Consider the following 25,877-nt stretch of genomic DNA (forward strand, 5'->3'; position numbering starts at 1 on the left):
ATAAGTAGCATAATCATACACAAAACTATTCCTTTGAAAGGGTATTGTAGACTTTAAAAAGTAAACATATAAAACTATGCCTTGAATATGTATTTTTGTCTAAGTATGGCTCATATTCAGTTATGTTCTGAAATAGGATGCTTTTATGGCATGGAAAAGAGAGTTTATACCTTACATTATAAACTACAGTTTCTAGGATCAAACTTCATTTACAAAACAAAACAGACAACATAGATATAAATATAAAAATAAAAGAAATTTTTGTCAAGCATTTATAAAATGTTTGGCATCTGAAATAACACTGGGATTAAGTTATGTTTACTCACTAATTCCGCACTGCCCAGGCCCATGTGGATGACACCTGGGCTCAACGTTTGAGTTGGATAAACAGTATAGGATACTCCGTTCCCGGGCTGGAGGCTGGCTTCATTCACTCAGTCCTTCAACATTCAGTGCCTTCTACATGCCAGTGATTGTCCCACCACAGAGCACACCGAGCAGAAGGCTTTCCTTCAGGGCGCTCACTCATCAGTGGGAAGATAATCAAGTAACGAGATGACCTTAATAAGAGGCCACAAGTTTAAGACAGATGTCTTATGCCTGCTGGCAGAAAAAAGACTCTCTTGAGTTATGAAAGGAAGTGAGGTTTCTGAGGCAGTACCCTGAAAAAGGTAATCATTGCCCTAACACTGTGTGGGCAAGGAGAGGCAGTAAAACCTGGCATGGCCCAGAGTGGCATGTACTCCCCCCCCGCCCCATGACACTGGCGTGCTAAATGAGTTAGTGGCAAATGGAAAGGAAGGAACAAAAAGTGTGAGAAGCAATAGTGAGGGAGAAGAGCCTATCCCTCTACACGGTTATGTGTACGCGGAGCCGTAGACAAACACCACACGAGGGAGCACCGGTGAGGCCCTCCACCTCCTGCGTGTGCACAAGCTCTGCAGGGGCCTGTAGAACAGAAGCCAGGCGGCTGTCTGTACACTGACTTCAGCCCTCTCCCTGTGTTTTCCGGAGGCCATGGATGCACTGTGATAATTCGCATGCAAATGGAAAGCCCTGTGGTTTTCCTTTTCTGGGGAACCAGGTAAACTAAGCACAGTTATGTTTTCTAGTGGACATCTAGGTCAAAAGCCAGCAACAGGCGGAGTTCCAGGAGAAAGGCGTCTGTGGGAGGAGGAGGACTGATGCCTCTTATCTCTGGACAGGGCTGAAAACATGAAAAAATGCAACCATGACTGGGTCTTGATCCTATTCTTCAACAAAGCAAGTGTGTTCTAGACATAGCGTCTCATCACTTCTTTTTTAAAAAATAATTTTCCTTTATTGATTTTTAGAGAGAGAGGAAGGGAGAGGAGAGAGGGACAGAAACACTGATGAGAGAGAACATCAACTGGCTGCCTCCTGCATGCCCCCCACTGGGGATCGGGCCCACAACCTGGGCATCGGGCCCACAACCTGGGCATGTGTCCTGACTGGGAATCGAACTGGCGACCTCTTGATGCATGGGTCGATGCTCAACCACTGAGCCACACTGGCCAGGCAGCTTCTCATCACTTCTTTTAGAATAAATGGATTATGGAAAAGTAATGTGGGCATTGGGTGGTGCCGTTGTAGTGAACAAGCAATTCTGGTGCAATCACAGAAACCCCCAGGTACATAAAGCCATCCCAGTGACTTTGATAATGACAGCAAACCCATGGGGCAATATGACAGCCGTCTTTCGGTGTTACACAAACATATACTACCTCAAGCATAAAATGTACTTGTTAAAGAAAACAATTCTATGATTCCAATATGAGTGGGTGTCAAAATGCATACTATAAAACAGTCCTGCCACAGTAAATACACTGTCACTCATAAATCAAAATGTCCTTTTAATTTCTCATTCCCAGGGAGTATCATCATGCAGGAGCTGGGCAGAAGGGAACCAGTGGTACCCTTGTAGCTACGGGCGAGAATGGTGTTCTGAAAATCACACTGCATGGTCCTGCTGGTGACACGTCTCTGACCAAAGACGTTTATTCGGAATAGAGTTACTAGAGTTCAGAAATGAAGAAGTGTTTTTCTACAGTATAAACTGATTGAAATATTTAGCAGCAAAACTGTTAGTAACAAATAACATTTCAAGGAAGCTGTGCTCACACTTATGTATCTTAAGGTTGAGAAGCAAGGACGCTGAAGAAGACAACATATTTGGGATATCAGTGCAATTAGAAATTCCAGAAGAGGCCCTGGCCAGTTTGGCTCAGCGGTTAGAGTGTCAGCCTGCGGTCCTGAGAGACCCGGGTTCGGTTCCCACTAGGGGCATGTACCTCGGTTGCAGTTTGTCCCCGGCCCTGGTCGGTTGTGCGGGTGGCAGCCACTCGATGTGTTCCTTTCACATCGATGTTTCTCTCTCTCTCTCTGTTCCTCTCTCTCCCTCCCACTCTACCTGAACAAAAAATGGAAAAATGTCCTCGGGTGAGGATAAAAAAAAAAAGAAATTCCAGAAGAGGACATGAACCCACATGGGGAAGAAACAGCTTTCCACAGAAGGTGAGTGGTTCTGGTTATGTAAACAGATTTATTTCAGTGATACACACACACACACACACACACACACACACACACATACAATTTTTTTGATGGCTTTTGTGTGGGTTTAAGGTCCCTTTTCCTCTAAGCCCCTTCTTCTTCTTTTTAATTTTTTTTTTCCTTTATTGATTTTAGAGAGAGAGGAAGGGAGAGCGAGAGAGAGACAGATGGAAACATCGATGAGAGAGAACACTGATTGGCCACCTCCTGCATGCCCTTCACTGGGGATTTGGTCCACAACCTGGGCATGTGCCCTGACCAGGAATCGAACCAGACATCTCTTGGTGCATGGGTTGATGCTCAACCACTCAGCCACACCAGCTGGGCACAGTGATATTTTTAAATTCCTATTTACTTGCAAATATTAATTCTTTTAACAGAGATGTACTAAGGAAGAAATTTGCTTCATAAAGACTTTCTGCCTCACTGTTAAGGATGGAGGTGAGACTAGCTTGTGAGGTTGTAGCTGTGGATCCTACTAGTTAATAGTGGAGAAATGCCATGAAAACATTACACAGGCAGCAACAGAGGCTGTAACAAGTGGTCCTAGGGCCAGACTATTCAGTGTATGTGTGCAGAGCTCTGTCAAAGGTGATCAACCACACTTTTCAGGGGAAGGGCAAAGGAAGCACATAGCTGCCCCTGTAAACTGTTCCAGAGAATCTTAACTCACACCTGAACAGCCTTGCATCTATCTGTAGGTTGATATTCAACAACTTATTTACTGCAATTATTAAAACTTAGAGAAATACTGACTGTAGAAATCAACACTTAGATTGTTTAGAGAAATCAATACTTGTATCACTGTATTCTGTTTTAGTAACTGATTTATGAATACATGAATTCTAAGCAATATTAAAAAACACAGGAAAGCACACAAAAAGAAAAAGAAAAATTATTCAACTCCATTACTCAGAAATAACTATTAATATTTTGGATATATCTTTCTATACTTTTATTTTCTAAGTATAACTGAAAATTTCTATATATGCCATTTTGTAATATTTAGCTTCTTGTTGACCTAAAAATATATTGTGGTAATTTTCCCATGACATGAATATTGTTCTATGATATTTTTAATGGCTGCATCACAGTCCACTGTATGTCTGTATCATTTAAGGGAAAAAAGGGACAAATGCATAACTTATTCAACGGGAACGGGTTTGGGGGCAGGGAAGTACTGACTGTTGGGCCCACAGACACTGTGGCATAATCTAGGCTCCTGGTTTCCATGGGCATTTCCTGCTGGTTCACTGGCATCACCTGGGAATGTGTTAGGCAAATTCTTGCAACCTGCTCTGGACCTGCTTGATCAGAATCTAGGGCTGGAGCCCAGCAATTGGTGTTGTAAGAGATCCTTTAGGTGATTCTACTTCACGCTAGAGTTCGAGCACCACTGGTCTAGTCCAACCATTTGTAGAGCTGAGCAAACTCAGAGAAGGTAACTGGCTGCTTGGCAGTGACACAGCTAATAAGAGAGGCTCAAACACAGGCCTTCCAACTGTGAATCCAGCGATGTCATTTCCAGACCAGCGCAAACTGAAGACACTGGTCCAGAAAGAAACAAATGATCTCCAGCCCTGTCTCCTAATATGGATAAAGGAGGTCGGGTCCAACATCTACAAAGGGAGAGCTGAGTCCTTTCTGTTAGTTATCTGGAGATCGAAGGGACTAAATACCTCATGCAAACTGACCTATGATATAGAGTTAGTCTATTAAGAGTAAAGTGAATAAATTTTTGTGTGGGGAACGGTCTGAGGAGGAGAGAGACGGGTTGGATAAGTCCTGATGTGGTTTTCTTTTCAATATTAGTTACTTCATATGTGTCTTTTCAGCAAAATTGTTTGATTAATTCTGATAAAGAAAACTCATTAACTTGACTTCAAAATAAGGCTAACATGTTGGCACCAAAAGCTGGCAAGGAAACAACTCTCCTGTACTCCGCTTTGGGGAATATAAAATAGAATAGGCATTTTGGAAGACAATTTGGCAGTTTCTTTTAAAAATAAACATATAATTACGATGTGACCCAGCAATTGCTGTCCTGGGCATTTATCCCAGAAATGAAAACTTTATGTTCACAGAAATACCTGTACACAAATGTTCATGGCGGCATTATTTTAATAACCAAAAACTGGAATCAGCCCAGGTGAGTGGTTAAACTGCTACCACCATGGAACACGACTCAGCAATAACAAGCAGCGAATTGTTGATACAGGCAACAACCTGGAAGAATCTCTAAGGAACCAGGTTATATTTAAAAAACTAATCTCGAAAGGTTCCATACTGTAGAATTCCATCTATATAACATTTGTGAAATGACAAAATTTCACAAATAGAGGAGAAGGTGGTGGTTGCCAGGGGTTAGGGACGATGGCAGGATCCTGGACTGATAAAACTATTCAGTGTCTTGACTGTGGTGGGAGAAACACACACGTACACAGGCGATACAATCGTAGAGAACGTCATTCACGCGCGCGCGCACACACAAATGAGCATGAGTAAAAGTAGGCAGTCTGAGTACGATGAGGGGCACTGTACCATGTCAATGCCCTGGCCGTGAGACCGTACTACAGTTCTGCAAAGTGTTTACCACCAGGAGAAATTGGGCAAGTGTAAAAGGGATCTTTCTTATAATTTCTCACAACTATTTCAATAAAAAATTCAACTAACACTCATGTCTTAATATTTGGCAAATGATCTTGTCTAGCTTACTTCAATCCAGTTACCTTTAGAGGTAGCTTTGAGGTGCATTATTTAAAGTCTTGCTCATGTTGATGCTCTGGTCAATATATCACTGAGATCCCATTTTCCTCAGTGGAAGGCCCACGTAAGCGGGGAAGTTAATTTTGGAATGAGTCCTGGAGCAGACAGCTATAGTAAGACTGAGCGCCACTATATTTAACATGGGATGGGCTGACAGCGTGGCATTAAACACTTAGGTACACACAAGATCACCTCAAATCTTAGGTTCTATACAAAGTACTTATTCTAAATAATCTAAGCATACTTTTTTGCTTTTTAAAAAAACCAAAATGCCATAGAAAAATTTCCAGACACATAATAGGCACTCAATAAGTATTTCTGTCAGACTGAATACATTAGACTAAAACTATAATTTCAATCTTAAAAGTAATATTTCCTTATAAAAGACTTGGGGAAACAGGAAAAAGAAAAAAAAGAAACATATATTATATAGTACCCTAATACCCTAACATAATTATTACTTGGGTCTATTCTCATTTAGTTTTAAGATACATTTTTTCATATTGATTATCATATATCTACATATTTTTATATCATAAACATCTTTACATGCTTCTCAACATATCTTTAGTTTTACTTTTTTTTTTCACTTAACAAAAACTATTTTAAAGAAAAAAGTATGTTTTTCCATTTATTAATTTTTGTTAATTTTTTTTTTTTTTTTGCCTTTATTAATTTGAGAGAGAGAGAGAAACATCGATGACAGAGAACATTGATTGGCTGTCTCTTGCATGCCCCCACTGGGGATTTGGCCCACAACCTTGGCATGTGCCCTGGCCAGGAATCAAACCAGCAACCTCTTGGTGCATGGGCCGATGCTCAACTGCTGAGCCACACTGGCCGGGCCCTTGGCATAGACTTTATTTCTTCCCGGTGGAACCAAAACCTCCAGAACCCCTGTGAGTGTTCTCCAAAGCTTGAACTTCCTCTATTTCTGGATAAAAAATCCGTTCACAAATGAGCTGTGCAATTGGTCACCCTTTTTCACTTCAAACTTCTCTTTGCCAAAATTAAACAATACAACACCAACATTTCCTCTATAATCTTCATCTATGACACCAGCTCCCACATCTATGAAGTGTTTTGCAGCCAAGCCAGAACGTGGAGCTACTCTTCCATAGCCCCCAGAAGGAAGGGCGATCTGAACGTCGGTTTTCACAAGGGTTTTCTCCATAGGTGGTACCTGTAATCATAGGCACTGTACAGGTGGTAGCCGGCCGCTGGGGCGGAGCCCTCGGTGGGGCGGTGGCGCGCTCCGAGAGCGGACAAGGCGGAGCCACAGGCCACCCTCCCCAGGCCGGCCCTTGCTGGGAAGAGCTCTCTTCCGAGCAGAGCATGGCAGAGCGGCACAGGCGGAGGTGGCAGCTGGGGAACACGAAGGCGCAAACTGAACCCAGCTGCTGACTCTTTATTTTTACTTTAAAAACTGGAGAAAAAGTCCATTATAACCTACTTCATTACAAACATAATTTGTTCCCAGGTTTGTTAAGAACCTAAGTAATAATAAAAAAATTATTGTCATGTTTACGGATTTCCCCCCGTATTTTAGAATATTCCCAAAGGACAGAGTCCCAGAAATGGAATGATTAGATTTAAAGATATGCATGTTATTATAATTTGATGCATATTTCCTTTTCTTTGTCATCCTCATCTGAGAACATTTTTGCATTCATCTTCAGATAGAGCGGGAAGGAGAGAGGGGAGAGAGGGAGAGAGAAATATCAATGTGAGAGAGACACATCGACTGGTTGCCACCCACACTACCCCAACCGGGGCAGGGGACAAACTGCAACCAAGGGACATGCCGTTAGTGAACCGAACCCAGGTCTGTCTGGTCCGCAGGCCGACGGCCAGGGCTAATTTGATGCATATTTCTTTCCAGTGAGCTGTACCCACTGGCAATGGTGCCAGCATTCGATCTTTCTTTTAAAATTAGTGCTAATGTTTTCAATGCTTTTTAAATGTATTTAATTGTTATGAGTTTAAACATTATCCTAAATGTTTGTTCAGTAATTGCTTTTCTTGTGAATTGGTTAACTGTGAGTTCATGTCCTTTTTCTTTACCTACCAAAAGGGGGTTTAATTTTTTTTAATAGTCTATATAAGCTCTTCAGTGAGTGTTAATGTTTTTTTATGCAGTGAAAGAAATGAAGTGCCGGGCATGGGCTCATCACACTAAATCCTTACAAATCCACTTGATGTAAAAATCTAATTTGTGTCCTCAAATTATAAATGAGGAACCGAGGTTCAGAGAAGTCCAATAACTTTTTGCTTGTTGCTATAAGCTAGTAAAACAAGGCTGAGTTTGCAACCAGGGGTTTGCTTCCAAGCCTGGTGGTTCATTCCATCATAAAAGTTCCCTTCCATCTAATTATGGGGAGAGGTAATTGCTACAGTAACTCTAATTGAAGAAAGAATCCATACTACTATTCCGATTTTAAACCAGATTGAGTAGCTGTTGAAATGATGCAGGCACTCTATTTTTAAAGAAGAAAGTAGATTACTTCTTTTGGATCAGATGAAAGGAGAAATATAGAATGTCAAATTAAAGCCCCTCCTGTAACGAGAAAGTAATTCTTTGATTAGAAGACAAAGCTTCTAGCAAATGAGGAGAGCCACAAGATAGACGAGAGAGTGGCCTGAAACCTCAGAAAAGAATTTTGGCCCGTAAGTTTAGAAAGCAAGATGAATTATATGGGTCTAGTTTAGTCCTCTCAGTAAAAAGATCATGACCTGGAATAATAAAGTAACAGTTAAGGACTGGTCAGAAAGGGATCTAACCAGATGCTTATTTTCCTTAGCTGTTACTTCTTAGGCATTACTTTGAAAATGTAATATTTAAAAACATGCAAATCTTTCTAATGAAAACATGCTAATCTATCAATTTTTAAATAAACACCATTTATTTCTTAAGCCTGCTATTTGGAGTTGTGAGAAATAAACAGTGATCATAAAACTGTAATTAATCTATTTATTTTAAAGAATGAATAGAGACTGGATTATGAGGATTTAAAACTACAAAATGAAATAAAAATAAAAGAAATGCTCATACTGAGAGAGGAACACTCTGAAAAGGACAGTGTTATGTGATGTTTTCCATGAGCCTCAGCTTTTTACTTTAGGCCACGTGGAAAGCCACGGGGGTTTCTTTATACAGAACTGCTGATGGAGCTTCTCAAAGTCAAGAACAGCTTAGGGTTTGGGGTTGGGAAAGGGCACACAGTGGTCAAGGGCTCTCACTGTTCCAAGTGGTAAGTTTACAGTCACATCTAAACTGCATGAGGAGCCAACAGAAACCAGGTGGATACTAGGAAGGTGCAGAAAGGGGAACTCAGGAGAGCAAAGATCCAGGCTCTGCGTTAAGGGAAAGTTGAGACCCAGTCCCCTCCCTAATGCCTACAAACTGAATGCCCACTCAGTGCCTCAGCTCCCTCCAGATCTGACCCCTGATGGCGGTGGGGACCAGTGATAAAGGACGTAAATGGCCCAGGAGGCCTGGGGACAGCAGAGGGCCCCAGTAAATGGAAGAGCCTATCGCTATACCTAAATGTTTTATGTAAATGTTGCTACAGACGCACCCTTTTCTCTGTCAGCTGTTCATGAACGAACTCTTGTTTAACTATATTTAAAGGAAGAAGCACACACGACTCGTGTGTATAAATATCCAAGGCTTAAATAAGGTTTTTTTTTCCTTATACTACCCTAAGTAACAAAAACATCTACCAGTATCAGGCACTAAAATTGCAGATATTGCATCTACAAAAAAACTGCAAACCTATATATAGTATTAGCAAATGTAAGAATGTACATGGCTTAGTGTAAAATATCACCTGCTACTTGAAAAATTACTCCAAGCCCAGAGGCCACTGATAGGATGGTGTAGGGGTCTCTGAAGGTGTGTAATGGGTAGCACCCCCACAGGGTCAAACCAGCACATCCTTGGTTACTAACACAATTCACTCCCTATAAATTCACCTCCAAATCCAGGATCACTGTCTAAACCATGGGTTTTTAACACATGAAACTATTTGACTGAATTTACAATGGTTACGCTCTTCATAAATGCATCCAACTTGTATCATAACATTATCTAGAGAGAAGAGTCTGAAGGATTATTCATCTAGACATTGTAAAATGTCGGGAATGAATAGAGGGATAAATGTGCGACCTATAACCTCTCGATCGTGAGTGTATTACCGTGGGGACAGGACTTTTCTAGCTACTGGAGCATCAGATACTTGAAAATAACTAAAGCTTAACTATATGTTGTTGGGAAATACCACCCTCCTGCAAAATCAGCCAACAGCCATAAAATGCTGGCTGGCCTCTGGTTCACTCAGAAACCAGGACACTGCTGTCTTCCCACAGACACGCAAGTGAGTCAGCATCACTGATGGGCAGAAGAACCTGCGTACTTGAGTGCGAGTCAGAGCCGGCACGCTCCAGGGCTGACGGAGGCAGCCTGGCGCAGGAGAAGGAACACGTGGATTTTCCAGAGACGCCACCGCCAGGCAACCCAGCCCTCTCGCCTTAGTTTCTTCATCTGGGACAGGGACCTCCCCCTTCCTCAAGCTGGTCAAGGATTGTATCAGATGCACCAGTGTCTGTGACTGATCCCAGAGAGGCTGTCTCTTCCCCACACTCAGCTCCAGGAAAACTTACTTAGCCAAAGCCTACCTCTACCTACCTCTACCTGCTGAGCTGCAAAATTAACATTCAATTCTAGGGGTCCTTTAGAGCAAAATGGGAAGTAATTTCCTCAGGATTAGAGTCGTTCTGAGAGGAGACACAGAAACATAAGCTTTGATCTGATAAGAGTAAGGACTACATTTTTTCCAAGTTACAAAGCCACGAGGAAAAGTACACCGTGTTTTGGTGGGAGGGAGAACATTTGAAACTCATACATTGTTTTAGTGTCTTTAACACACCTAAACTGCTAAAAGGCTGTGAGCATAAACAAGTATCCTACTGAGTCTGCTGTGCTCTGAGAACTATTCCATTCTGTATACCTGCAGACAAGGCCTATAGATACTTTTGAGACATGTTCTCTATTTTTCATTTATTTAGGGTAAAAAATTTCTTTAAAAGGAAAAGAAACTTTCAACAATTTTCCCCAATTTATTTGAGGTCTTCATCATTCTAATATAAAGTGTGAGAGATGAATGGGAAAAGAATGAGAAGTGAATGAAAAAGGTTTCCAATGGGGGTTCCTCAGGTAAGGAATTTTGGAGAACCAAGTCCCAGTATGAACTAAGTATATACAATCTCATTCTTTTTCTCAAGAGCCCTAGGTTCATAATATTAGTGTGATACTAATAAACAAATGTGGAGAGAAAAATGTCGGAGGCAGTTTGGATCAGTGGAGTACTCATCTTTTAATTCTGATAAACCTACAAAAAACCCCAGCGAGATAGGGCTGCTCACTGAAGTCCAGTGTCCACCACAGCCATCTCTCCTGTTCAACTGTGCCAGTTAGCCCCTGACACTGACCATCTGCAGGGCACTTAACTGTTTTTGTTTGGTTTTAACTTATGAAAAATTTCAAATAGTAACATCTTCTCTACTAAAGAGAACAGTATTATAAATCCACAATTGTTACCTAGAAACAATAATTACCAATTATTATAATGGCCATTTTTGTTTTATTTGAACCACTGAGGCAGAACTCCTTCAAAACAAATCCCAGACCTATTATTTGTACATACTTCAGTATATATCTCTAAAAGAGAAGGACTACTATAAAAATAAAAACACAATGCCATGACCACATCTGAAATATTAATAATTCCTTAATATTATCGAATATCTAGTCAGTGATCAGATTTCCCCCACAAGCTCATAAAGTTTTTTCAGTCCGTGTTTGTTCAAATAAGGATCCAATATGGACCAAGTATTTGCACTGATCCATATATCTTTTAAGTTTCTTTTAAATCATAAGTTCCTTTTTTCTCCCTTTAATTATTATGTTTTGAAGAAATCAGATCTTTTGTCCTGTAGGGTTTTTCATAGACTGGAATACGTTGACTGTTTTTGTGTTTTTAGTGTCATCATGAATTCATGAACTTAAAATACACGTGATATGCTGTAATTCACTGCAGTCGTCCTTACCAGTGCTCACGTCATCCCATCCTTGTCAGTGAGAACTTCTTCCACTCAGAGCCTAAGTCCTGTCCACGATCCTAGTGATTCATGATAGTTTTGTCTTTTTTTCCTTCCTGGTATGACAGGACTCAGCCTCACCTTACACATTTCTCTCTCTCTCTTTTTTAACCCTCACCCAAGGATATTTTTCTATTTATCTTCAGATAAAGAGGGAGGGAGGGAGGGAGAGAGAAAGAGACACATCAATTGGTTGCCACCCGCACAACCCCGACCGGGGCCGGGGACCGAACTACAACTGAGGTGCGTGCCCATGACCGAAATCAAACCTGAGACACTTTGGTCTGCAGGCCATCTTATACATGTATTATCCCAGGCAGGGAATCAGCCCTTTCCCATACAGCCTGGTTGCCTTATGGGCAATGGTATTTATGAGATCACACCTAGAAACTGCCTTACTATTTACAAAGCTCTTTCAACATGCCACCTCCTGCAGGGGCCGCCATGTTCCCTTTCAAAGTGCAGAGAGAAAACACCCTGTATCAGTGAGACTATATATGCTTATCTCATACTGGGTCTTTTTTAAAATTCACTTCTCCTTCATTTTCCATTCATCTCTCACACTTTATATTAGAATGATGAAGACCTCAAATAAATTGGGGAAAATTGTTGAAAGTTTCTTTTCCTTTTAAAGAAATTTTTACCCTAAATAAATGAAAAAATAGAGAATGTCTCAAAAGTATCTATAGGCCTTGTCTTCAGGTATACAGAATGGAATAGTTCTCAGAGCACAGCAGACTCAGTAGGATACTTGTTTATGCTCACAGCCTTTTAGCAGTTTAGGTGTGTTAAAGACACTAAAACAATGTATGAGTTTCAAATGTTCTCCCCTCCCACTAAAACACGGTGTACTTTTCCTCATGGCTTTGTAACTTGGAAAAAATGTAGTCCTTACTCATATCAGATCAAAGCTTATGTTTCTGTGTCTCCTCTCAGAACGACTCTAATCCTGAGGAAATTACTTCCCATTTTGCTCTAAAGGACCCCTAGAATTGAATGTGAATTTTGCAGCTCAGCAGGTAGAGGTAGGTAGAGGTAGGCTTTGGCTAAGTAAGTTTTCCTGGACCTGAGTGTGGGGAAGAGACAGCCTCTCTGGGATCAGTCACAGACACTGGTGCATCTGATACAATCCCTGACCAGCTTGAGGAAGGGGGAGGCCCCTGTCCCAGATGAAGAAACTAAGGCGAGAGGGCTGGGTTGCCTGGCGGTGGCGTCTCTGGAAAATCCACGTGTTCCTTCTCCTGCGCCAGGCTGCCTCCGTCAGTCAGCCCTGGAGCGTGCCGGCTCTGACTCGCACTCAAGTACGCAGGTTCTTCTGCCCATCAGTGATGCTGACTCACTTGCGTGTCTGTGGGAAGACAGCAGTGTCCTGGTTTCCGAGTGAACCAGAGGCCAGCATTTTACGGCCGTTGGCTGATTTTGCAGGAGGGTGGTATTTCCCAACAACATATAGTTAAGCTTTAGTCATATTCAAGTATCTGATGCTCCAGTAGCTAGAAAAGTCCTGTCCCCACGGTAATACACTCACGATCGAGAGGTTATAGGTCGCACTTTTATCCCTCTATTCATTCCCAACATTTTACAATGTCTAGATGAATAATCCTTCAGACTCTTCTCTCTAGATAATGTTATGATACGAGTTGGATGCATTTATGAAGGGCGTAATTATTGTAAATTCAATCAAATAGTTTCATGTGTTAAAAACTTGTGGTTTAGACAGTGATCCTGGATTTAGAGGTGAATTTACAGGGAGTGAATTGTGTTAGTAACCAAGGATGTGCTGGTTTGAACCTGTGGGGGTGCTACCCATTACACACCTTCAGAGACCCCTACACCATCCTATCAGTGGCCTCAGGGCTTGGAGTTATGTATTATCATTTTTTAATCCTCACCCAAGGATATGTTCTAATTGATTTTCAGAGAGAGAGAAAGGGGAACACAGAGAGAGAAACTTCGATATGAGAGAAACATCGATTGGTTGCCTCCTGCAGGCCCCTTGACAGAGGATCAAACCCTCAGTTTCTTGGTGTACAGGGCAACACTCCCACTTACTGAGACACCTAGCCAGAGCTATTTTTCTTTTCCTCTGTTTTAAAAATGTTCAAGTAGTAGGTTATATTTTACAGTACGCCATCAACATTTTCATTTTTCCAAACACTGTATATTTTCAGTTCCCGTTATCAAAACTTTGATGGAAGAAGGGATCTTTCTAAATGGAGAACTTAACTTTTTTTAACTAGGTAGACACTTCTGTATGGAACATGCTTCCGCAGGGAGGCTCGCTGAGAACCCCCTGGGCATGGACTTACAGAGCTGACGCACCGCCCTGTGGACCGGCCCTGCTGCTCCTCGTGGGCCAGGCTGCGGAAGGAGAGGGAGGGCCGTGCGCAGCCTGTGGGCGCTGGGAGCCTAGCCCACGTAAGAGTGGTTTTGTCTCGTCTGGCTAATTAGGAGTATTTCTGACCTCACTAAAGGAAAATATGCTCTAATCTCACAGTATGTTTGGAAACAGAGAAGAAAACAATAAAAAGGGCATGTTTCATAGAAGTTTTGATCATTTAAACTAAATTTATGCAGACGGTGGAAGGTTTCTCAGTTCTTGAGGAATAGTGCAGGTTCCTGTAAGCTTTGAACCTGTTATTGGGGGTGGGGTGGGGGCGCTGGGGGGTACAGGTGTAATGGGAACCTCTACATATCAACCATGAAAGGACTCAGACGTGTTATAAAAGAAGACAAATGACCAAAACCACCTGAAAAGATGCTCCATATCCTTTGTTATCAGGGAAATGCTAACAAAAATCATAATGAGATGCCCACCAGAACAGCTAAAATAAAAAAGACTGATAGCACCGAATGGGAATGATGTTGATGGTGATAAGGATCAACTGCAATGCTTGCACACGGTTGTGTGTGGGAGAGTGTGAAACAGCATAACTACTTTGCAGAAGTGTTTGGCAGTTTATTAAAAGTTAAACATACATCTACCCTACAGCCCAGCAATTCCATTCCTAGATATTTACTAAGAGAAATGAAAACATGTCCACAAAAAGACTTTATCAGAATATTTAGAGCAGCCTTATTCCAAATAGCTCTAAATCAGAAACAACCTAAGGTCCAAAACAGTCGAATGTATTAATACATTGTGGTATATTCATACAATGGCACACTACTGTACAATAAAAAAAGAAAGAAACACTGATAAATGCAGTAACATGGATAAATCACAAACACATCATGTTAATTGAAAGAGACCAAACAAAAATAGAGTTATACACTGTATGATTTAATTTATACAAAGTCCAAATATAGGCAAAATGAATATATTATAGAAATCAGAGACAGTGGTTTCAGGGATTAATGAAAAGGCCTGAAGAAAATTTTCTGGAGAAATGGATATGGTTTGTATCTTCTTTTTGGATGATAGTTACATAGGTGTATATCAGCGGTTCTCAACCAGGAGTGATTTTGCTTCCCAGCAGACATCTGGCGATGCCTGGAGATACTTTGCTTGTCACCACTAGTGGATGCTACCAGCATCCAATGGTTGGAGACCAGGTGTGAACAGGACAGCTCCCTACAACAAAGGCATATCTAGTCCAAAATCTCAACAGTGGTAAGGCTGTATATGCTAAGTGTATATATACATTAAGTGCATATACTATTGTCAAAACCCATCAGAATTAACAATTAAAATCTGCACATTTTATTGAATGTTAATTATTGCCAAAAGAAAGAAAGACAAAGCATCAACAGTGCCTCTCTTCTTCCCAAGTAGAGTTGAAAAAGATGCTTGGAAAAAAGATAAAACCATTTCATACCCAAATCAAGCTCAATTAATGTTTATTGGAGTACATAATATTAGGGAAACTTCTGGTATTTGGTTCCACAGGTAGAGAGGTTGGAAGTTGCCACTCTATCCGAATAATCAGAAGCTGAACAGACTGAAAAATCAACTCTTCTTGGATGCATCAGAGAGGAAGACACAGGGCAAACCAAGACTGGAGAGACAGGAGACTACAGGGAGTCACTGCTCACAGGAGCCACGATTTGTGAGCAGAAACCCCTATGAGAACTAGTGCCGGCTGGAAAACAGCTGTGCTTGAGGAGTTGCTGGAGTCTCGGTGTGAACAAGACTGAGTTAAAAGCTGATGGCAACCCAATGGTAATGGGCCCCACAATTTACCTCCAGGGGCTCTACCAGGTTCTCACAGCAGATATGGGGGGGAAATACCCTTGTGCTTCAGGGGAGGGGAGGGGAAAAGAAACCATTTTGAAATATATCAGAGCATTTATCTCTTCCTAACAAGACCTGTCCTCAGGGGAAACTGGTTAACCCAAGCAAACCCTGCTGGGGTATTACTAGAGCCTAACTGACATGGGGAAGGGAAGTAGCCCACTCCAGTTAGCTCTAGCCGTCCACACAGGAGAAAGGGCACAGCCCGCTCCCTTAGCTCCAGCCTCCCACCCGGGAGAAAGGGCACAGTCCGCTCCGTTAGCTCCAGCCTTCCACCCGGGAGAAAGGGCACAGCCCGCTCCCTTAGCTCCAGCCTTCCACCCGGGAGAAAGGGCACAGCCCGCTCCCTTAGCTCCAGCCTTCCACCCGGGAGAAAGGGCACAGTCCGCTCCCTTAGCTCCAGCCTTCCACCCAGGAGAAAAAGCACAGCCCGCTCCCTTAGCTCTGCCGTCCACACAGGAGAAAGGGCACAGCCCGCTCCCTTAGCTCTGCCTTCCACCCAGAGAAAGGGCACAGCCCGCTCCCTTAGCTCCAGCCTTCCACCCGGGAGAAAGGGCACAGCCCGCTCCCTTAGCTCCAGCCTTCCACCCGGGAGAAAGGGCACAGCCCGCTCCCTTAGCTCTGCCTTCCACCCAGAGAAAGGGCACAGCCCGCTCCCTTAGCTCTGCCTTCCACCCGGGAGAAAGGCACACCCAGCCTTCCACCCGGGAGAAAGGGCACAGCCCGCTCCCTTAGCTCTGCCTTCCACCCGGGAGAAAGGGCACAGCCCGCTCGCTCCCTTAGCTCCAGCCTTTCCATTCCACCTGAGAGGGAGGAAAAATGAAACAAAAACCTGACTTATAAAATGTCAAAATAATAATAATAATAATAATAATAATAATAATGGGGGGAAAGAGGCGTGGGGTAAGGGACATCATCTCAATACCTCTCCTTTCAAGCTCACTCTTCCTGTCTTTCGTTCCCCCAGTTCTATAATTCACACCTGGGTTCCTCTACTTAGCTCTTTCAGAAGGAGTTACATGTTGAGGTCAGGTTTAAGCAGCGCAGGGCACAGGGTGACAGAGCACTGCAGAGTGGGGCAGGGCCCGCGCGCGCGGGTTGAAGGTGAATCAGCCCAGGCTTCCCAGGGAGCCTCAACCTGGGCTCCTCCGTCCTGGGAACACCAGCCTCTTCCTGGGCCCAGGCTCCGGTGTCAGCCCACACGCAGTCTCCGGCAGCCCCGGGAAGCACAGGCCTGGAGCTGGGTGAGGCCTTCCAAGGGGCCTCCTTTTGCCCCACGGATCTCAGGGACAAGCTGGCAACCGATTTCCACGGTTCGCTCTGAATCTCAGAGGACATTTCTGGTACAAAGTAAAAAGCTGTTCTTAAGGGGAGAGAAAAATGGATTTAAAAATGTAATGCCATGAACTTGTTTGTGGTATAGGTACTATTAACTCTGATGTTTGCAGAAAACAAGTAGCTCATGATTCTGGTTACTAATGTTGAATTGCATAAACAATTTCTTCCTTGGGGGAATCTGAACTGTTCATTTTAGACTTCCTGCCAGTGATTTTCAGGCCTCCCCTAATGCTTACAGTGGTACCCAGATACATTCTCTGCTAAGCCTGGAGGCACCCCTGAGCCAGCTTTGCCCATTACTGTACACCTAAGCCATTCAAGAGAGCGATTATTCAGAAACACCCCTGAAGGAGGTGCTGCAGAGCTCCTTCAATACTGTGGCCTTCTCCACAGCCAAGTTCCTTCCCTTAAGTTTAAGTGATCTGGTTTTTAACACGAGCACCCACATGTGCTTTCTTTCCCTTTATGCAGGAGTAGCTGCTTCAACTTTGGGTGGGGCAAACTAGATCTCAGAAGTTAGCAAAAGGGCCCACAAAAATATTATCACCCACGCACTGACTCTCAGGAGCCTAAGCTCTGTACTGTCTAAACCTTCACGCTGATTCTCCAGGACGTGAGGTCTCTGAGCAATGAAGCCCATTAGTAAATTCTTCTGGAAACCAGACAGACTCCCACTGTGCGGTTGTTCCTGTGGGCACATCTGCTGCACAGGAGGGGACTGTCATTGGAGGTAATCCTTCCCCCACCTCCCAACCTTGCTGCTTAAGATGACACCGAGCCTTAGGAGTGGTAGGCGGCGGACAACAAAGGCACCTTCCCAACACTTTGGTCACCACCTTCAACATGTGCCAATACTCCAGCTTTGTAGTCATCACTTATCAAACACTTGAACTACTGACTCCAGAGAGCTACTTCTTCAAGTGGGATTCAAGAAAAGAGACAAAGCATCAGTGCCTTTCAATTCCCAAACTCAGGCATGTGACACGGCTCCCTGGATGCCCAGTAGCCCTTGCTCACGTACACAGACCCTGAGAGGGGGCACCACATGCCTCTTCTTGCTGACATCTGTTACTAGTTTTCCCAGTAAAAAACATTCTTGTCTACCCACCCCGAGCTCCCCTAAAACCAAACTTGCATTTGGAATGGAAATGCCTTATCTAAATTTCTATCCCTTTGAGGTTCTATACAAAGGACACTTTCAATAAACACTTGTTGGTTGGAATGAACAAATGATTGAATGAATGAATGAATTCTGTAATTAGGATCCAAGTTTGATACTTTTCTTTGGAGTGTAAAAAATAATGTTTTACAAAAAGTTTTTGCACAGCAAAGATAAGCTACTGAAAGGGAGAAGATTTTTGCCAATGATACAACTGAAAAGGGGTTAATATCCAAAATTTATATAGAACTCATACAAACACCAAAAAAACCCCCCCCAAAATCCAATTAAAAAGTGGGCTGAAGACCTGAATAGACACTTCTCCAAGGAGGACATACACACGGCCAATAGGCATAAGAAAAGTTGCTCAAAATCACTAATCACCAGAGAAATGTAAATCAAAACCTCATAAGATGACATCTCACACCTGTCAGAATATCTATCATCAATAAAACAATAAGCAACAAGTGTTGGTAAGGATGTGGAGAAAAGGGATCCCTAGTGCACTGCTGGTGGGAATGCAGACTGGTGCAGCCACTGTGGAAAACAGTATAGGGGTTCCTTGAAAAATTAAAAATAGAACTGCCCTATGACCCAGCATTTCCACTTCTGGAAATATATCTGAAGAAACCCAAAACAGTCAGGCCAGTGTGGCTCAGTGGTAGAGCAATGACCTATGCACCAAGAGGTCACTGGTTTAATTCCCGGTCAGGGCACATGCCTGGGTTGCAAACTAAATCCCCAGCAGGGGGCAGGCAAGAGGCAGCTGATCAATGTTTTTCTCTCATCGATGTTTCTATCTCTCTCTCCCTCTTCATTTCTCTCTCTTTAAAATCAATAAAAACATATTTAAAAAAAAAAGAAACCCAAAACACCAATTTGAAAGAATATATGCACCTTATGTTCATTGCAGCACTATGTACAGTAGCCAAGATATGAAAGCAACCTAAATGCCCATCAGTAGATAAGTGGATAAAACATCTATGGTACATTTACACAATGGAATACTACTAGACTATAAAAAGAAAAAAAAATTTACCTTTTGTGACAGCATGGATGGACCTGGAGAACATTTTGCTAAGTAAAATAAGTCAGAGAAAGACAAATACCATTTGACTGAACTTATATGTGGCATCTAAAGAATGAAATAAATAAACAAAACAGAAGCAGATGCACAGATATAAAGAACAGACTGATAGTTGTCAGAGGGGAAGGGGGTAGAGGGGGCTGGTGAAAAAGGTGAAGGGATTGAGAAGTACAATTTGGTAGCTACAGAACAGTCACAGAAGTGTCAAGTAGAGCATGGGGAATATAGTCAATATCATGATAACTATGTGTGGAGCCAGGTGGGTACTTGAAACACTGGGGGGACCTTTCTGTAAAGTACATGATTTTCTAAACACTATGCTGTACATCTGAAACTAACACAATGATAATGAATGTAAACTGTAATTGAAAAATTTTTTTATTTATGTTTTATAGGATGGAGCTAAAACGAAATTGAAACTTTGATGTTTTCAACCCCAGTACTCTCATACTTCCATGTTACTTGGCAAAGCACTCTGGCTAGAAAGTGCCTTTGTTAGAAAACTTTGCTTAGAGCATTGCTCAGCCTGGACTCACAGGCCTCAAAGTTGAGGCCAAGGGACAGAGGCCCTCATCTCTTCCTAGCTCTGTAAAGAGATACCACAGAGCGAGGTCCTGAGGGTTCCATGGTGATTTTCTTACAAAGCTATGTGTTGGGGTAATATTGCAAAATTTCATGTTGAAAACACAAACTCAAAGACGAACTCAACCACCAAGTGATTTAAAATGTAAGAGTTAGGCAGGTGGTGACAATGGCAATGTGAAGATTGTTCCAAATATTATTCTGAACACGGATCTCAACTTTTTTTTGGATCTCATACTTTGGATCTCAACAATGACTATGGCTCACCAGTTTTTCAAGTGTTTGTTTTCCATGCATATTTTGTGTCATCCTAGTCTATTTAACTCAAAAAAAATCTAATCCCACAAGATCACTATAATTAGAGAGCGATGATGCATTCTTAGAAGACAAATATAGACACCACAGAGGTGATGCATCAGCAGCCTTAAAATAATGAATGCTTATCCTCGCAAGGCCACCTACACCGAGGCACTTAGGAACAGTTCACTACAGCCATGTCACAGAAAGATGGCACAATCATTTTTCTTATCTGCAGAAGTAGGTCACAGGAAGAACACTGGGGGGAAAAAAAAAAAGAAACAAAACCAGAGTGGCATGAATGGGTTTTGTGACACAATCTTTTCATTTTTCACCTCAATCCAGACTTGATCATCAGTTCATTCTGTACTCTGATCATCTTCCTGCACAGCAATGGGACCAGAATAAGGCATTGAAATGCAGTGCTCGGGGACACGACAAATAGCCCCATTGACAAGAATACAGCTTCCAAATTGAATAATGAGCTCAAGCATTTGAGGCAGCCACTGGTTTTTGTTGTTTTATTTCCGATGACATGAAAATGAAACCCATCATCATAAATTAGCACACTTAGGAGTCTGAGTGAGGCACAGTATAGGCATGGAGGCTAAAGTTTATAGCATTTCCCACAGCAACCTTTTAAATTCAGCATATGGCCCACATGTGGGAAGGCATTTTGTTTCCATAGAGACCTTGCAAAAACAACCAGGAGTTATGCGGGTTTCACTAGGGCTGCAGCCTTCTAAATAATGAATGCCTTTCCCAGTGAGGATGCAGAGGGTAGAAAAAGGAGGTATACAGTAGCGGGAAGGGAGACCACGACATTCACACTGATAATTTTGTAATCTCAGGAAATGTCATCAGAGGAGCTGAGATCCACCTGCCCTAAAGATGTGTCCTGTCATGGGTCAGAAAGGGTCAACATGCTTCCTGTACCAGCAGCTTTCTCCAATTACTGCTGCAGTCTTCTTACAATCAGATACTTGGGTTCACTGACTGACACCAGACTTTCTTCCTGTGGAGCAGATAAAATGTCTCCAGAAAACCAGGCTTCTTGCCTAACTATGTGCTCTTACTGACCTACATTTTTAAAGGGATTTGCCCGGAAGTTCTGGTAAGGGCTCGAGTCCACTCTTTGGCTCCCACTCAGAGTTACTGACCTGCTGTAGTCCCTTCTTCCTCCCCACAGATGTAGTACACCATTTTCCTCCATCCTTTCTTTCCCCTATTACTTTCTCCTTGCTGAGAGCAGTTCTATTTCACTTTTCACAGAATATGGTCTTTTTTGTGTGTTCACTTTAACATTTTTATTCCTCCTCGTGTCATTAATGACCTTCGAGCTTAGTCGGTTATACTGTGCTTTTTCCTTCCACATTCATCCTTTTTCCCCTTCCTATTTTAGCACTGGAGGACAATTGTACAATGAGTACACTGTAAAGTTGTGTCACAGTTTCCCTAAGGACAATCTTCTTACTTGAGCTATTAAATTGGAAAATGGTTTTTGGAAAAAAAAAAGAAACATCAAGACTTTGTCACAGAGCAGGTGCAATCATTACAATGTAAAATTAGTCCATGTTCCAGAGAAAGTGGTGTAATTCTTTACTTGCAACTGCACAAAGAGATTTAGGAAATGGAATACAAAACAAAAACAAAACCAAAACCTATCAACAGCTTTAAAGAGTTATGTGCAAAGTTATAAGATATTTTGTTTCTGCTATGTAGACAAAAGTCATACTGATGTACATGGTTATAGTTTTGCTTTCTGGATACATTCTTGCAAAATCAGTTCATTCAAACATTGGAGAGTGACCTGCTTTTCGTTCAGGCATGCATCCACGTAGTCATCCATTTGACACTCACTGGGTTCCACCAATGTGCCAGGCAGAGTGATAAAAGAAAATCTAAATTAAACGACATACAAAAACAAATCTTTTCATCCTGAGAAATACGTCCCTGTTTTATCCTCTATTCTGGGCATGACACACACTTGAAAAACGATCGCATACATTGTATTTACCTGCAGGAAGTGAGGAGGAGCAGTAACAGTAAGCCTACCTGCAGGCAGATTCGCCAAGGCAGACCTCATTTTACAGCACTCTGTAAAATCATCAACTGCTTTATTAACTGGTAGTCACATTGGGGGCAAAAAAAAAAGACTCCAGAATATAATAACCTGAGCTTAGATTCTCGCTCTGTGGTTTGCTGTGTGGCTTTCACTTAGCCTCTCTGAGCCTCACTTTCCTCTTGTGAAAAACAGAAACAGCCGCACCAATCCCAAAGGGTGATTATATGCTTAAATTAAATAAAATCCACCGAGTTTCTATAATTGTGTCTGTAGTCAAGTTGCTCCTCAATAAATTGGAACATTAGCAGCATTGATACAATGACTGGAGTTTATAGCAGGGAAAAATAATAGCCCCAAATCAAGGACCTCCTCTTTTTTCTGAGGAGGGTTAATTTCAAGGAGTCTGAGAACAAGGTTGAACATTGGTGTATCCCTTATACTAGCCCTGCCCCTCAGAGTTGTGCTCCCACATCCCTCACCTAAGCACCCCATGCACGCATGATCTCCACAAATGCTCCTCTACACGAGCCTCCCCCCCCCCCCCCCATCCATGGACCTGCCATCATCTTTTCCACTGTAGAGCCGACTTTTTGGACGTAGTTTAACCCAGGGAAGTCGTTAACCAGTTTTAATGATTCAAAGAAAGGGAAGCTGATAAATCAACTGTCTTTGCTTGGAGATAGAAATGATAGAAATGTGATGAAGAAGACAGTAAGGAAATAAGGATAACTGGATCAAAAACCTCATACAAACAACAAGTGATTCAAATTTAACAACAACTGATGCTCAGTTGTAGAGAGGGCTGATTTCATATGTTCACCTCATTTCGGTTCACAAAATTACAGAACACCGGAGCTGGAAGGGATCTCTAGCACAATTCATTCAAATCCCTTCTTTTTAGAGACAGAGGAACTGAAGCCCAAAGAAGCCTTAAATGACTTGCTGAAAGCAACCCAGCAAATTGCTGCAGACCTAAAACCAGAATCTTGATTTCTTAGTTTTATTCCAAAAATAATTTAAAATGACTAGGGCATAGTATGTTTAGGTCACTGATGCTATTGTATCATTGTTTTGTTTGCTGCTGCTCTTTCTGTTTAGTTGGCAAAAGATGCAGCCTGACTTTTCAGAGGAGTTCGGATCTGAGAGACTTCCTTGGTAGTGCTTGGCAGTGGCGGCGGCGATGGAGCTGTTCACAAACGACCTGAAATTGTATGCAAAGTTTGGAGAGGATGCACGTTTTTCTAGAAACAGGGTCCAAAGCGTTAACAGACTCTCAAAGGTGTCCGCGAGCAAAACAAAGTTAAGAGAATTGGGCAGAGACGTAAGCCGGGTGTTTTCCGGGCTGCCACAGGCAGTGCAGACACGGAGATGCAGGGAAGGGAGACGCTGGTTGGTCCTACTTGGGCTTCAAGCACTTAACTTTCTAAATTAGCATTCCGTTCGGTTTGCTGAAAGAAAGGCTTCTGCTGCTGAAAATCACTGTTCGACCACATCCTATCAAACTCAACAAAGATGTGGACTTCTGCCCATTTAAAAATAATAATAATTTATAGGACTGTGCCAAGAGTCCCTTCTCCTGACTGTTTGTATGGCTGTTTTATATTATTTTCATGTGTAATGATCATGATGATACCTCTTGCTTTCCTAACATCTTCATGAATTGCCTGCTGGTGGCAAGAAAATAAGGACCAGGAATGGAAAGTGGCTGGAGAAAAGGACCTGCATCCGTCCTTCCCCACTGTGAGAGGAGAATGGAAATGACTCTTCTGTTTGCCTGGTTCCTCACAGGATGCTCTCCATCCCCAAGGCCAAGATGCTGCTGTAAATGGATCAGAAACCCCAAGTGGATTGTGCACCTTTCTTTCTTCCTTTTCTTTTTTAAATAACCTGAGAAATATTCTGCTCTCTTCTCAGACAATAAGAGTTGAGGGCATAAATTTAGAAACAAAAAGTTTTACCTTTTATAGAATGTTCGATAACTTGGAATGGGGAAAAATGAGAACTAAAAAAAAGCAATAAAGCTTAGAAAGCAATCCATTTGGTCATTTTAACCCCAAATTAGAACTTCATGCCCGTAAGACACAAGCCTAAATAACATTGTTTGTGTTGCATCAACCTTAAGCTATAATATGACAAAAGTGGATTACAGGAGATCACAAAGAACAGTTATAACATTACCAGCAGCTAGCAGGACGATTTTGGCAAGCAATCACTCTTACAGATTCAGTTATAAAATCAGGATCACAATTCGGGCCTGTGTGAGTTTGTACGCAATTTGAGTATAAATATATGACTGCAAAAATAAGAACCATACTGAAAAATGACCAACCCACATTTTTCTATTTGGGGTTTGATGTTTCTCTTCATTGCCATTACTCCCTCACTTTGGGTGTTTATGAAGGACGCAGAGCCAGGGGCTGGAGAGTTGCGAGGTCAGCTGGCTCAGCTCGCCCTCTCCCGCGCTCCGCAAGTGCAACCATTTCTGCTCATCAGTATGGACCCCAGAATTAGAATTGCCGAAGACTGATAGCTGAGCCTACACCCAGCAATGTTCTGGGCATTGTGAATTATACATAAAAGTGTAAGACCATGTTCCTGTTTTCAAGGAACTTGTCTCAGTGGAAACCCTGGACATTTAAGCGGCTGTCAGTCATGTTAGGGGATGGCAGCCAGAGCAAGGAGCAATGAAAATGAGAAATTCATCTCGTGACCTCTTCGGTGTTCAGAACAGCACCTAACATCAGGACTGTAACAGCTTGCTGAGCCAGCGATACAGAGAGCGAGCCCTGGGCCGGGAAGTAGGAGGCCAGGCCTCTGCTATCAGTAGGAGCGGGCGTTTAGGGTTAGAAACAGAAGGCATAGTCCCAGGGATAGAAGGAACAAGCAACAAGCATGTACTTAGCATTTATTATATTCTAAGTACTTCTCACATATTCACTGACTTTACCATTACCAAACCCACAGGTAAGTAATACTATTAATAGGCAGATGAATAAACAGAGGCTCAGAGATAGTCTTTGCCTGAGGTCTCTCAGCCAGCATGTGGAGGGCTTGGACTTTCACACCTGTCAGGTTTTTTTTTAATCTTCACCTGAGGACACTTTTGCATTTATTTTCAGATAGCATGGGAGGGAGAGGGAGGAAGAGAGAGAGAAACCTATGTGAGAGAGACACATCAACTGGTTGCCACCCAATCGGGGCTGGAGACAAACCACAACCGAGGTATGTGCCCTTAGCGGGAACCAAACCCAGGTCTCTCTGGTCCACGGGCCAACGCTCTAACCTCTGAGCCAAACTGGCCAGGGCCTGTCTGGTCTTTTAAGACCATGCTCCAATCTTGACGCCTAAGTCCTGTCATTTCGAGATCCTGTACATCTATGTTAGCATCCCTATTATGATGTCTTATTCAATTCTGAAATATAGCAAAGTTCATAAAGTATTCAGACATTTCTGAAGAAATGTTACTGATATCTACGTAAGTAGCAATTTTCTACTTCTCACATGAACATATCTTAAATACCATTACTATAGCATCTATAACATAACAACATAGAAAACTATACTGCACACATTATATTTAATTTCCATAGGTTTGTATGGAAGGCTGGCACATTTA

General features: G+C 42.3%; 1 pseudogene; it reads right to left on the reverse strand.

Annotated features, from left to right (window-relative positions):
- Positions 1 to 6,200: 6,200 nt before the first annotated feature.
- LOC118620714 lies at positions 6,201 to 11,945 on the reverse strand (annotated as a pseudogene).
- Between the last annotated feature and the right edge of the window lie 13,932 nt (positions 11,946 to 25,877).

This window comes from Molossus molossus, unplaced genomic scaffold, assembly GCF_014108415.1.
Source record: "Molossus molossus isolate mMolMol1 unplaced genomic scaffold, mMolMol1.p scaffold_m16_p_8, whole genome shotgun sequence".
Lineage (NCBI taxonomy): Eukaryota > Metazoa > Chordata > Mammalia > Chiroptera > Molossidae > Molossus > Molossus molossus.